This window comes from Mauremys reevesii, unplaced genomic scaffold, assembly GCF_016161935.1.
Source record: "Mauremys reevesii isolate NIE-2019 unplaced genomic scaffold, ASM1616193v1 Contig29, whole genome shotgun sequence".
Classification (NCBI taxonomy): Eukaryota; Metazoa; Chordata; order Testudines; family Geoemydidae; genus Mauremys; species Mauremys reevesii.
Window position 1 is genome coordinate 448287 of NW_024100839.1, and position 13452 is coordinate 461738.

Here is a 13452-nt window from a genome sequence, read left to right on the forward strand (position 1 = left end):
GTTATAGACAACAACCGAACGAAGACCACATATGGACAACATACCCTCCTAACTCAGAATCTGTACGTTAACCCCCCAGTCAGGACTATTGTAGATTATGTATTCCTTATGCCACCCGATCTTAAACTGAATTTTGCATCCCTTGGGTAAGCTGTACGTTGTTCCCTGAGCACCAGAAACTTCTATGCCGAAACTCTGTACTGTACACTTTTTTTTTCTTTGAACGTCATCTTAATAAAAAGTTGACTTTTGTTCGAGATCCCGGCTCCTGTTCCTTTGCAAGGCGTGTGCGTTTGCTCCGGGTTTTAGTCTGCTAATACAGCGGGGGGGCGATTGAGCCAGAGGCGCTTGCCTGCTGCAGACACGGATCCAAGGCTGAACCTCGTCCCCCACAAGCTTGAAAGCTTAACTGAAAACTGTTTAAGAAGTGCTCCCATCTCCGGCACTCAGCTACCCAGCTCCCAATGGGGTCCAAACCCCAAATAGATCCCTTTTACCCTGTAGAAGCTGTAAAATCCTGTGACCAGGGCAGCTGCCTAGCAGCCTGCGCATCTGCCTGCCAGCACGAGCGCGTAAGGCACTAATCCGGATAGTGGCGGCTAGGTGGCAGGGGAGGTGTGAAGAAGCAGCAGAGTGGCGCAGCGGGAGCGTGCTGGGCCCATAACCCAGAGGTCGATGGATCGAAACCATCCTCTGCTACGCGCGGCGCTTGTTTCTTTCCCTCTGGGCCTTCAAGCGAGCCGGTGACCAGCAGAGCACCAAGAGCCTAGGCCATGAGGCAAGAGGTGGCTGAGGCGAAGCGGCGGCCTGCCAGGAGCTCCTGGCACCTCTGGCTGCCTGGGCTGAAGGCAAGAGGCAGGCCTAGGCGTGGTGAGGGCCTCCTGTCCTGGAATGAGCTGCAGTGCTTCCTGGTCCCCTTTTCCCACCACCCCGGCAGGCGGCTGCTGCGGGAGAACACGAGGGAGGCTCTGGGGGCGCTAGGCAGCGCTGTGTGTGTGGCTGTCAGGGAAAGAGCCGAGGCTCCCGACTCGACCTGCCATTGACTCGCGTGGCTCTGCGCGGCCGTCAGCTGGGGCGGGCCAGGCTGCGGACGTGACTCAGGCTTGGGCCGCATGGCCGTGCTTTCCTGACGAGGCATGAGGCAGGCCAAGAGCTTTGCACAGCGTACAGGGAAGTGGGAGGGAGGCGTCTTTGAGCCGGCGTGTCTCCTCCGCTTCTCCCTTGCCGCTTGGGCGGAGGCGGGAAGGGAGCGAAATGTTCCCAGCTGAAAGTTTTTGTGCTTGGCCTTGAGGATTAAGCCTGAGCCTCCGGCACGGCTGCTGGCAGATGGGTTTCTGAATGGCATCCAGCCCGCTCTTTGGACCACCAGCTGAAAGCACTGAGGCCAAGAGGCAGCAAAATGGGACCTTTGAGGCTCCCCCACAGGCCTCAGGGAAGCAAGGAAGCAGCACAGGCTTAGCGTCGTCCCTGGGTGGGCTCGAACCACCATCCTTTCGGTTAACAGCCGAACGCGCTGACCCATTGCGCCACAGAGACACGGAGGGGCAAGGCTGTATTGAGCACAAAAGCCGGGCATCAGCTCAGGGTACGGTATAGCACATGCATGCAGTGGATAGACAAGCAACAGCAAGGAACTGGACTGGTATGGAGCGAAAGTTCTGTGGGAAGGAACCGAAAGGAGCAACGGGGCTGTGGTACAGCGCTCGCATACACTTTCTTTGGCCTGTTTTGCTGGAAGAGTTAGCAGAGCGAGATTGTTAGTCACAGGTCAGTGGGTGGGTTTATGGAAATACTGGACTCTTGGACAGGAGCGGGGGCAAGGGGGGCACGACTTCTGTGGCACATGCACCACCTCTGCAACTAACGTTTGCTACCTCACTCCTATCAACACACCTTTTACCTCAGGACTAAAATACACCGTGAAAGAGATCTAACGGCATAAGCTTAGGGTGAGCAACTGCAGCACTAACAACAATTTGAAGAGATTCAAAACCGCCTCTGCCTCTGTTTTTCCACACCAGGGACAGCAGAAAGGACATCAGCAGCACCTGCAAGACACCAACAAACATCCATTTCTACCTCCCTCCACGAGCGGCCCTTAGGAACCCATACCCCTAAATGGTGAGTACTTTTCAGGAGAGGGTGACGCTCTCAGGCCTCAAATGCCAGGTACAGTTACTCTGTCCTTGATCCAAAATCAACAGGAAAATACACTGGATTACTCCTGCCCCAATAACAAAGAGACTGGGGATATCGCAGCAGCTGAAATGACCGTTTGGACAAGCACTCCCATCATGCAATCCGGGGTGGGTGTAACCATGCAAATGACATCAGCCCCAAAAGGCCTTGACAACACATCACCAACAGATGGCAGGGCAGACTTCATACTGACCCTGCTTCAACTAGATTGTGGCAAAGATTCCAAAACACCGAACGTTAAAACTCACCAAACGCGGGTCAATCCATCCTCATCGTCGTAACCGCTCGTTATATTCCACACCCGAACGTAGCCCTCATATGGACAACATACCCTCCTAACTCAGTATCTGTACGTTAACCTTTTACCCCCCAGTCAGGACTATTGTAGATTATGTATTCCTTATGCCACCCGATCTTAAACTGAATTTTGCATCCCTTGGGTAAGCTGTACGTTGTTCCCTGAGCACCAGAAACTTCTATGCGAAACTCTGTACTGTACACTTTTTTTCTTTGAACGTCATCTTAATAAAAAGTTGACTTTTGTTCGAGATCCGGCTCCTGTTCCTTTGCAAGGCGTGTGCGTTTGCTCCGGGTTTTAGTCTGCTAATACAGCGGGGCGATTGAGCCAGAGGCGCTTGCCTGCTGCAGACACGGATCCAAGGCTGAACCTCGTCCCCCACAAGCTTGAAAGCTTAACTGAAAACTGTTTAAGAAGTGCTCCCATCTCCGGCACTCAGCTACCCAGCTCCCAATGGGGTCCAAACCCCAAATAGATCCCTTTACCCTGTAGAAGCTGTAAAATCCTGTGACCAGGGCAGCTGCCTGGCAGCTGCGCATCTGCCTGCCAGCACGAGGCGCGTAAGGCACTAATCCGGATAGTGGCGGCTAGGTGGCAGGGGAGGTGTGAAGAAGCAGCAGAGTGGCGCAGCGGGAGCGTGCTGGGCCCATAACCCAGAGGTCGATGGATCGAAACCATCCTCTGCTACGCGTGCGCTTGTTTCTTTTCCTCTGGGCCTTCAAGCGAGCCGGTGACCAGCAGAGCACCAAGAGCCTAGGCCATGAGGCAAGAGGTGGCTGAGGCGAAGCGGCGGCCTGCCAGGGAGCTCCCTGGCACCTCTGGCTGCCTGGGCTGAAGGCAAGAGGCAGGCCTAGGCGGGGTGAGGGCCTCCTGTCCTGGAATGAGCTGCAGTGCTTCCTGGTCCCCTTTTCCCACCACCCCGGCAGGCGGCTGCGGGAGAACACGAGGAGGCTCTGGGGCGCTAGGCAGCGCTGTGTGTGTGGCTGTCAGGGAAAGAGCCGAGGCTCCGGACTCGACCTGCCATTGACTCGCGTGGCTCTGCGGCCGTCAGCTGGGGCGGGCCAGGCTGCGGACGTGACTCAGGCTTGGGCCGCATGGCCGTGCTTTCCTGACGAGGCATGAGGCAGGCCAAGAGCTTTGCACAGCGTACAGGGAAGTGGGAGGGAGGCGTCTTTGAGCCGGCGTGTCTCCTCCGCTTCTCCCTTGCCACTTGGGCGGAGGCGGGAAGGGAGCGAAATGTTCCCAGCTGAAAGTTTTTGTGCTTGGCCTTGAGGATTAAGCCTGAGCCTCCGGCACGGCTGCTGGCAGATGGGTTTCTGAATGGCATCCAGCCCGCTCTTTGGACCACCAGCTGAAAGCACTGAGGCCAAGAGGCAGCAAAATGGGACCTTTGAGGCTCCCCCACAGGCCTCGGGGAAGCAAGGAAGCAGCACAGGCTTAGCGTCGTCCTGGGTGGGCTCGAACCACCATCCTTTCGGTTAACAGCCGAACGCGCTGACCCATTGCGCCACAGAGACACGGAGGGGCAAGGCTGTATTGAGCACAAAGCCGGGCATCAGCTCAGGGTACGGTATAGCACATGCATGCAGTGGATAGACAAGCAACAGCAAGGAACTGGACTGGTATGGAGCGAAAGTTCTGTGGGAAGGAACCGAAGGAGCAACGGGGCTGTGGTACAGCGCTCGCATACACTTTCTTTGGCCTGTTTTGCTGGAAGAGTTAGCAGAGCGAGATTGTTAGTCACAGGTCAGTGGGTGGGTTTATGGAAATACTGGACTCTTGGACAGGAGCGGGGGCAAGGGGGGCACACGACTTCTGTGGCACATGCACCACCTCTGCAACTAACGTTTGCTACCTCACTCCCTAACAACACACCTTTTACCTCAGGACTAAAATACACCGTGAAAGAGATCTAACGGCATAAGCTTAGGGTGAGCAACTGCAGCACTAACAACAATTTGAAGAGATTCAAAACCGCCTCTGCCTCTGTTTTTCCACACCAGGGACAGCAGAAAGGACATCAGCAGCACCTGCAAGACACCAACAAACATCCATTTCTACCTCCCTCCACGAGCGGCCCTTAGGAACCCATACCCCTAAATGGTGAGTACTTTTCAGGAGAGGGTGACGCTCTCAGGCCTCAAATGCCAGGTACAGTTACTCTGTCCTTGATCCAAAATCAACAGGAAAATACACTGGATTACTCCTGCCCCAATAACAAAGAGACTGGGGATATCGCAGCAGCTGAAATGACCGTTTGGACAAGCACTCCCATCATGCACTCCGGGTGGGTGTAACCATGCAAATGACATCAGCCCCAAAAGGCCTTGACAACACATCACCAACAGATGGCAGGGCAGACTTCATACTGACCCTGCTTCAACTAGATTGTGGCAAAGATTCCAAAACACCGAACGTTAAAACTCACCAAGCGGGTCAATCCATCCTCATCGTCGTAACCGCTCGTTATATTCCACACCCGAACGTAGCCCTCATATGGACAACATACCCTCCTAACTCAGTATCTGTACGTTAACCTTTTACCCCCCAGTCAGGACTATTGTAGATTATGTATTCCTTATGCCACCCGATCTTAAACTGAATTTTGCATCCCTTGGGTAAGCTGTACGTTGTTCCCTGAGCACCAGAAACTTCTATGCGAAACTCTGTACTGTACACTTTTTTTCTTTGAACGTCATCTTAATAAAAAGTTGACTTTTGTTCGAGATCCCGGCTCCTGTTCCTTTGCAAGGCGTGTGCGTTTGCTCCGGGTTTTAGTCTGCTAATACAGCGGGGGGGCGATTGAGCCAGAGGCGCTTGCCTGCTGCAGACACGGATCCAAGGCTGAACCTCGTCCCCCACAAGCTTGAAAGCTTAACTGAAAACTGTTTAAGAAGTGCTCCCATCTCCGGCACTCAGCTACCCAGCTCCCAATGGGGTCCAAACCCCAAATAGATCCCTTTTACCCTGTAGAAGCTGTAAAATCCTGTGACCAGGGCAGCTGCCTAGCAGCCTGCGCATCTGCCTGCCAGCACGAGAGCGCGTAAGGCACTAATCCGGATAGTGGCGGCTAGGTGGCAGGGGGAGGGTGTGAAGAAGCAGCAGAGTGGCGCAGCGGGAGCGTGCTGGGCCCATAACCCAGAGGTCGATGGATCGAAACCATCCTCTGCTACGCGTGCGCTTGTTTCTTTTCCCTCTGGGCCTTCAAGCGAGCCGGTGACCAGCAGAGCACCAAGAGCCTAGGCCATGAGGCAAGAGGTGGCTGAGGCGAGCGGCGGCCTGCCAGGGAGCTCCCTGGCACCTCTGGCTGCCTGGGCTGAAGGCAAGAGGCAGGCCTAGGCGTGGTGAGGGCCTCCTGTCCTGGAATGAGCTGCAGTGCTTCCTGGTCCCCTTTTCCCACCACCCCGGCAGGCGGCTGCGGGAGAACACGAGGAGGCTCTGGGGCGCTAGGCAGCTGTGTGTGTGGCTGTCAGGGAAAGAGCCGAGGCTCCGGACTCGACCTGCCATTGACTCGCGTGGCTCTGCGCGGCCGTCAGCTGGGGCGGGCCAGGCTGCGGACGTGACTCAGGCTTGGGCCGCATGGCGTGCTTTCCTGACGAGGCATGAGGCAGGCCAAGAGCTTTGCACAGCGTACAGGGAAGTGGGAGGGAGGCGTCTTTGAGCCGGCGTGTCTCCTCCGCTTCTCCCTTGCCGCTTGGGCGGAGGCGGGAAGGGAGCGAAATGTTCCCAGCTGAAAGTTTTGTGCTTGGCCGTGAGGATTTAGCCGGAGCCTCCGGCACGGCTGCTGGCAGATGGGTTTCTGAATGGCATCCAGCCCGCTCTTTGGACCACCAGCTGAAAGCACTGAGGCCAAGAGGCAGCAAAATGGGACCTTTGAGGCTCCCCACAGGCCTCGGGAAGCAAGGAAGCAGCACAGGCTTAGCGTCGTCCCTGGGTGGGCTCGAACCACCATCCTTTCGGTTAACAGCCGAACGCGCTGACCCATTGCGCCACAGAGACACGGAGGGCAAGGCTGTATTGAGCACAAAAGCCGGGCATCAGCTCAGGGTACGGTATAGCACATGCATGCAGTGGATAGACAAGCAACAGCAAGGAACTGGACTGGTATGGAGCGAAAGTTCTGTGGGAAGGAACCGAATAGAGCAACGGGGCTGTGGTACAGCGCTCGCATACACTTTCTTTGGCCTGTTTTGCTGGAAGAGTTAGCAGAGCGAGATTGTTAGTCACAGGTCAGTGGGTGGGATTATGGAAATACTGGACTCTTGGACGGGAGCAGGGGGGGGGCACACGACTTCTGTGGCACATGCACCACCTCTGCAACTAACGTTTGCTACCTCACTCCTAACAACACACCTTTTACCTCAGGACTAAAATACACCGTGAAAGAGATCTAACGGCATAAGCTTAGGGTGAGCAACTGCAGCACTAACAACAATTTGAAGAGATTCAAAACCGCCTCTGCCTCTGTTTTTCCACACCAGGGACAGCAGAAAGGACATCAGCAGCACCTGCAAGACACCAACAAACATCCATTTCTACCTCCCTCCACGAGCGGCCCTTAGGAACCCATACCCCTAAATGGTGAGTACTTTTCAGGAGAGGGTGACGCTCTCAGGCCTCAAATGCCAGGTACAGTTACTCTGTCCTTGATCCAAAATCAACAGGAAAATACACTGGATTACTCCTGCCCCAATAACAAAGAGACTGGGGATATCGCAGCAGCTGAAATGACCGTTTGGACAAGCACTCCCATCATGCAATCCGGGGTGGGTGTAACCATGCAAATGACATCAGCCCCAAAAGGCCTTGACAACACATCACCAACAGATGGCAGGGCAGACTTCATACTGACCCTGCTTCAACTAGATTGTGGCAAAGATTCCAAAACACGAACGTTAAAACTCACCAAACGCGGGTCAATCCATCCTCATCGTCGTAACCGCTCGTTATATTCCACACCCGAACGTAGCCCTCATATGGACAACATACCCTCCTAACTCAGTATCTGTACGTTAACCTTTTACCCCCCAGTCAGGACTATTGTAGATTATGTATTCCTTATGCCACCCGATCTTAAACTGAATTTTGCATCCCTTGGGTAAGCTGTACGTTGTTCCCTGAGCACCAGAAACTTCTATGCCGAAACTCTGTACTGTACACTTTTTTTTTCTTTGAACGTCATCTTAATAAAAAGTTGACTTTTGTTCGAGATCCCGGCTCCTGTTCCTTTGCAAGGCGTGTGCGTTTGCTCCGGGTTTTAGTCTGCTAATACAGCGGGGGGGCGATTGAGCCAGAGGCGCTTGCCTGCTGCAGACACGGATCCAAGGCTGAACCTCGTCCCCCACAAGCTTGAAAGCTTAACTGAAAACTGTTTAAGAAGTGCTCCCATCTCCGGCACTCAGCTACCCAGCTCCCAATGGGGTCCAAACCCCAAATAGATCCCTTTTACCCTGTAGAAGCTGTAAAATCCTGTGACCAGGGCAGCTGCCTAGCAGCCTGCGCATCTGCCTGCCAGCACGAGGGCGCGTAAGGCACTAATCCGGATAGTGGCGGCTAGGTGGCAGGGGGAGGGTGTGAAGAAGCAGCAGAGTGGCGCAGCGGGAGCGTGCTGGGCCCATAACCCAGAGGTCGATGGATCGAAACCATCCTCTGCTACGCGTGCGCTTGTTTCTTTTCCCTCTGGGCCTTCAAGCGAGCCGGTGACCAGCAGAGCACCAAGAGCCTAGGCCATGAGGCAAGAGGTGGCTGAGGCGAAGCGGCGGCCTGCCAGGGAGCTCCCTGGCACCTCTGGCTGCCTGGGCTGAAGGCAAGAGGCAGGCCTAGGCGTGGTGAGGGCCTCCTGTCCTGGAATGAGGCTGCAGTGCTTCCTGGTCCCCTTTTCCCACCACCCCGGCAGGCGGCTGCTGCGGGAGAACACGAGGGAGGCTCTGGGGGCGCTAGGCAGCGCTGTGTGTGTGGCTGTCAGGGGAAAGAGCCGAGGCTCCGGACTCGACCTGCCATTGACTCGCGTGGCTCTGCGCGGCCGTCAGCCGGGGCGGGCCAGGCTGCGGACGTGACTCAGGCTTGGGCCGCATGGCGTGCTTTCCTGACGAGGCATGAGGCAGGCCAAGAGCTTTGCACAGCGTACAGGGAAGTGGGAGGAGGCGTCTTTGAGCCGGCGTGTCTCCTCCGCTTCTCCCTTGCCGCTTGGGCGGAGGCGGGAAGGGGCGAAATGTTCCCAGCTGAAAGTTTTTGTGCTTGGCCTTGAGGATTAAGCCTGAGCCTCCGGCACGGCTGCTGGCAGATGGGTTTCTGAATGGCATCCAGCCCGCTCTTTGGACCACCAGCTGAAAGCACTGAGGCCAAGAGGCAGCAAAATGGGACCTTTGAGGCTCCCCCACAGGCCTCGGGGAAGCAAGGAAGCAGCACAGGCTTAGCGTCGTCCCTGGGTGGGCTCGAACCACCATCCTTTCGGTTAACAGCCGAACGCGCTGACCCATTGCGCCACAGAGGGGCAAGGCTGTATTGAGCACAAAAGCCGGGCATCAGCTCAGGGTACGGTATAGCACATGCATGCAGTGGATAGACAAGCAACAGCAAGGAACTGGACTGGTATGGAGCGAAAGTTCTGTGGGAAGGAACCGAAAGGAGCAACGGGGCTGTGGTACAGCGCTCGCATACACTTTCTTTGGCCTGTTTTGCTGGAAGAGTTAGCAGAGCGAGATTGTTAGTCACAGGTCAGTGGGTGGGTTTATGGAAATACTGGACTCTTGGACAGGAGCGGGGGCAAGGGGGGCACACGACTTCTGTGGCACATGCACCACCTCTGCAACTAACGTTTGCTACCTCACTCCCTAACAACACACCTTTTACCTCAGGACTAAAATACACCGTGAAAGAGATCTAACGGCATAAGCTTAGGGTGAGCAACTGCAGCACTAACAACAATTTGAAGAGATTCAAAACCGCCTCTGCCTCTGTTTTTCCACACCAGGGACAGCAGAAAGGACATCAGCAGCACCTGCAAGACACCAACAAACATCCATTTCTACCTCCCTCCACGAGCGGCCCTTAGGAACCCATACCCCTAAATGGTGAGTACTTTTCAGGAGAGGGTGACGCTCTCAGGCCTCAAATGCCAGGTACAGTTACTCTGTCCTTGATCCAAAATCAACAGGAAAATACACTGGATTACTCCTGCCCCAATAACAAAGAGACTGGGGATATCGCAGCAGCTGAAATGACCGTTTGGACAAGCACTCCCATCATGCAATCCGGGGTGGGTGTAACCATGCAAATGACATCAGCCCCAAAAGGCCTTGACAACACATCACCAACAGATGGCAGGGCAGACTTCATACTGACCCTGCTTCAACTAGATTGTGGCAAAGATTCCAAAACACCGAACGTTAAAACTCACCAAGCGGGTCAATCCATCCTCATCGTCGTAACCGCTCGTTATATTCCACACCCGAACGTAGCCCTCATATGGACAACATACCCTCCTAACTCAGTATCTGTACGTTAACCTTTTACCCCCCAGTCAGGACTATTGTAGATTATGTATTCCTTATGCCACCCGATCTTAAACTGAATTTTGCATCCCTTGGGTAAGCTGTACGTTGTTCCCTGAGCACCAGAAACTTCTATGCCGAAACTCTGTACTGTACACTTTTTTTTTCTTTGAACGTCATCTTAATAAAAAGTTGACTTTTGTTCGAGATCCCGGCTCCTGTTCCTTTGCAAGGCGTGTGCGTTTGCTCCGGGTTTTAGTCTGCTAATACAGCGGGGGGGCGATTGAGCCAGAGGCGCTTGCCTGCTGCAGACACGGATCCAAGGCTGAACCTCGTCCCCCACAAGCTTGAAAGCTTAACTGAAAACTGTTTAAGAAGTGCTCCCATCTCCGGCACTCAGCTACCCAGCTCCCAATGGGGTCCAAACCCCAAATAGATCCCTTTTACCCTGTAGAAGCTGTAAAATCCTGTGACCAGGGCAGCTGCCTAGCAGCCTGCGCATCTGCCTGCCAGCACGAGGGCGCGTAAGGCACTAATCCGGATAGTGGCGGCTAGGTGGCAGGGGGAGGGTGTGAAGAAGCAGCAGAGTGGCGCAGCGGGAGCGTGCTGGGCCCATAACCCAGAGGTCGATGGATCGAAACCATCCTCTGCTACGCGTGCGCTTGTTTCTTTTCCCTCTGGGCCTTCAAGCGAGCCGGTGACCAGCAGAGCACCAGAGCCTAGGCCTTGAGGCAAGAGGTGGCTGAGGCGAAGCGGTGGCCTGCCAGGGAGCTCCCTGGCACCTCTGGCTGCCTGGGCTGAAGGCAAGAGGCAGGCCTAGGCGTGGTGAGGGCCTCCTGTCCTGGAATGAGCTGCAGTGCTTCCTGGTCCCCTTTTCCCACCACCCCGGCAGGCGGCTGCTGCGGGAGAACACGAGGAGGCTCTGGGGCGCTAGGCAGCGCTGTGTGTGTGGCTGTCAGGGAAAGAGCCGAGGCTCGGACTCGACCTGCCATTGACTCGCGTGGCTCTGCGCGGCCGTCAGCTGGGGCGGGCCAGGCTGCGGACGTGACTCAGGCTTGGGCGCATGGCGTGCTTTCCTGACGAGGCATGAGGCAGGCCAAGAGCTTTGCACAGCGTACAGGGAAGTGGGAGGAGGCGTCTTTGAGCCGGCGTGTCTCCTCGCTTCTCCCTTGCCACTTGGGCGGAGGCGGGAAGGAGCGAAATGTTCCCAGCTGAAAGTTTTTGTGCTTGGCCTTGAGGATTAAGCCTGAGCCTCCGGCACGGCTGCTGGCAGATGGGTTTCTGAATGGCATCCAGCCCGCTCTTTGGACCACCAGCTGAAAGCACTGAGGCCAAGAGGCAGCAAAATGGGACCTTTGAGGCTCCCCCACAGGCCTCGGGGAAGCAAGGAAGCAGCACAGGCTTAGCGTCGTCCCTGGGTGGGCTCGAACCACCATCCTTTCGGTTAACAGCCGAGCGCTGACCCATTGCGCCACAGAGACACGGAGGGGCAAGGCTGTATTGAGCACAAAAGCCGGGCATCAGCTCAGGGTACGGTATAGCACATGCATGCAGTGGATAGACAAGCAACAGCAAGGAACTGGACTGGTATGGAGCGAAAGTTCTGTGGGAAGGAACCGAAAGAGCAACGGGGCTGTGGTACAGCGCTCGCATACACTTTCTTTGGCCTGTTTTGCTGGAAGAGTTAGCAGAGCGAGATTGTTAGTCACAGGTCAGTGGGTGGGTTTATGGAAATACTGGACTCTTGGACAGGAGCGGGGGCAAGGGGGGCACACGACTTCTGTGGCACATGCACCACCTCTGCAACTAACGTTTGCTACCTCACTCCCTAACAACACACCTTTTACCTCAGGACTAAAATACACCGTGAAAGAGATCTAACGGCATAAGCTTAGGGTGAGCAACTGCAGCACTAACAACAATTTGAAGAGATTCAAAACCGCCTCTGCCTCTGTTTTTCCACACCAGGGACAGCAGAAAGGACATCAGCAGCACCTGCAAGACACCAACAAACATCCATTTCTACCTTCCTCCACGAGCGGCCCTTAGGAACCCATACCCCTAAATGGTGAGTACTTTTCAGGAGAGGGTGACGCTCTCAGGCCTCAAATGCCAGGTACAGTTACTCTGTCCTTGATCCAAAATCAACAGGAAAATACACTGGATTACTCCTGCCCCAATAACAAAGAGACTGGGGATATCGCAGCAGCTGAAATGACCGTTTGGACAAGCACTCCCATCATGCAATCCGGGGTGGGTGTAACCATGCAAATGACATCAGCCCCAAAAGGCCTTGACAACACATCACCAACAGATGGCAGGGCAGACTTCATACTGACCCTGCTTCAACTAGATTGTGGCAAAGATTCCAAAACACCGAACGTTAAAACTCACCAAACGCGGGTCAATCCATCCTCATCGTCGTAACCGCTCGTTATATTCCACACCCGAACGTAGCCCTCATATGGACAACATACCCTCCTAACTCAGTATCTGTACGTTAACCTTTTACCCCCCAGTCAGGACTATTGTAGATTATGTATTCCTTATGCCACCCGATCTTAAACTGAATTTTGCATCCCTTGGGTAAGCTGTACGTTGTTCCCTGAGCACCAGAAACTTCTATGCGAAACTCTGTACTGTACACTTTTTTTCTTTGAACGTCATCTTAATAAAAAGTTGACTTTTGTTCGAGATCCGGCTCCTGTTCCTTTGCAAGGCGTGTGCGTTTGCTCGGGTTTTAGTCTGCTAATACAGCGGGGGGGCGATTGAGCCAGAGGCGCTTGCCTGCTGCAGACACGGATCCAAGGCTGAACCTCGTCCCCCACAAGCTTGAAAGCTTAACTGAAAACTGTTTAAGAAGTGCTCCCATCTCCGGCACTCAGCTACCCAGCTCCCAATGGGGTCCAAACCCCAAATAGATCCCTTTTACCCTGTAGAAGCTGTAAAATCCTGTGACCAGGGCAGCTGCCTAGCAGCCTGCGCATCTGCCTGCCAGCACGAGAGCGCGTAAGGCACTAATCCGGATAGTGGCGGCTAGGTGGCAGGGGGAGGGTGTGAAGAAGCAGCAGAGTGGCGCAGCGGGAGCGTGCTGGGCCCATAACCCAGAGGTCGATGGATCGAAACCATCCTCTGCTACGCGTGCGCTTGTTTCTTTTCCCTCTGGGCCTTCAAGCGAGCCGGTGACCAGCAGAGCACCAAGAGCCTAGGCCATGAGGCAAGAGGTGGCTGAGGCGAAGCGGCGGCCTGCCAGGGAGCTCCCTGGCACCTCTGGCTGCCTGGGCTGAAGGCAAGAGGCAGGCCTAGGCGTGGTGAGGGCCTCCTGTCCTGGAATGAGCTGCAGTGCTTCCTGGTCCCCTTTTCCCACCACCCCGGCAGGCGGCTGCGGGAGAACACGAGGGAGGCTCTGGGGGCGCTAGGCAGCGCTGTGTGTGTGGCTGTCAGGGGAAAGAGCCGAGGCTC

At 55.2% G+C, this 13452-nt stretch overlaps 1 protein-coding gene and 10 non-coding genes across 11 annotated transcripts in view; 6 read left to right on the forward strand and 5 right to left on the reverse strand.

Moving 5' to 3' along the window:
* The window catches only part of LOC120393650 (zinc finger protein 213-like), an 89985-nt gene that overhangs the window by 26281 nt on the left and 50252 nt on the right, over window positions 1-13452 (reverse strand). The gene's annotated exons all lie outside the window — the stretch shown is intronic.
* Window positions 628-699, forward strand: TRNAM-CAU. Its single transcript has one exon. It is a non-coding gene; the product is annotated as a tRNA-Met (tRNA).
* Window positions 1463-1536, reverse strand: TRNAN-GUU. Its single transcript has one exon. It is a non-coding gene; the product is annotated as a tRNA-Asn (tRNA).
* On the forward strand, window positions 3113-3184 carry TRNAM-CAU. The gene has a single exon. It is a non-coding gene; the product is annotated as a tRNA-Met (tRNA).
* On the reverse strand, window positions 3941-4017 carry TRNAN-GUU. The gene has a single exon. It is a non-coding gene; the product is annotated as a tRNA-Asn (tRNA).
* Window positions 5598-5669, forward strand: TRNAM-CAU. The gene has a single exon. It is a non-coding gene; the product is annotated as a tRNA-Met (tRNA).
* On the reverse strand, window positions 6423-6496 carry TRNAN-GUU. The gene has a single exon. It is a non-coding gene; the product is annotated as a tRNA-Asn (tRNA).
* TRNAM-CAU lies at window positions 8081-8152 on the forward strand. The gene has a single exon. It is a non-coding gene; the product is annotated as a tRNA-Met (tRNA).
* Window positions 8917-8992, reverse strand: TRNAN-GUU. The gene has a single exon. It is a non-coding gene; the product is annotated as a tRNA-Asn (tRNA).
* On the forward strand, window positions 10572-10643 carry TRNAM-CAU. The gene has a single exon. It is a non-coding gene; the product is annotated as a tRNA-Met (tRNA).
* On the forward strand, window positions 13057-13128 carry TRNAM-CAU. Its single transcript has one exon. It is a non-coding gene; the product is annotated as a tRNA-Met (tRNA).